Here is a 430-nt window from a genome sequence, read left to right on the forward strand (position 1 = left end):
ACTAAGATGTATGTCACAATAAGGAAAAAAAGATCTGTCGCTACTTACATTTCATCATGACTTTATGAGTATTAATGAGATCTTTTTATGATAGCAATGCAATACAGTGGCCCCAAATGTGTTTGAATTCATAATTTAACATCGTCCAGAAGTCATGACATAAAAAAAAAAAAGTTTTGCAATTGAATTGTTTTTCTCAGAGCTATTTTTGCAAAGAATATATTTTTGCATATCATCACATTAACTATAAACAGGATTCAAACAGAAACTGTTTCTAACAGTGCATCTATTCTTTTAATCATTTGACAAGTAACAGTTCTGTGCTTTTTTTGTTTTTGAGCTCAGGGGTGTGAGTGTGTGTGTGGTCCTCTGCTCTGGGACATGCTTTTGGAGTTTGTGTGTGTGTGTGTGTGTGTGAGTGAGTGAGTGA

Source organism: Sinocyclocheilus grahami, unplaced genomic scaffold (genome assembly GCF_001515645.1).
Source record: "Sinocyclocheilus grahami isolate Dianchi unplaced genomic scaffold, SAMN03320097.WGS_v1.1 scaffold692.1, whole genome shotgun sequence".
In the NCBI taxonomy this organism is placed as follows: Eukaryota; Metazoa; Chordata; class Actinopteri; order Cypriniformes; family Cyprinidae; genus Sinocyclocheilus; species Sinocyclocheilus grahami.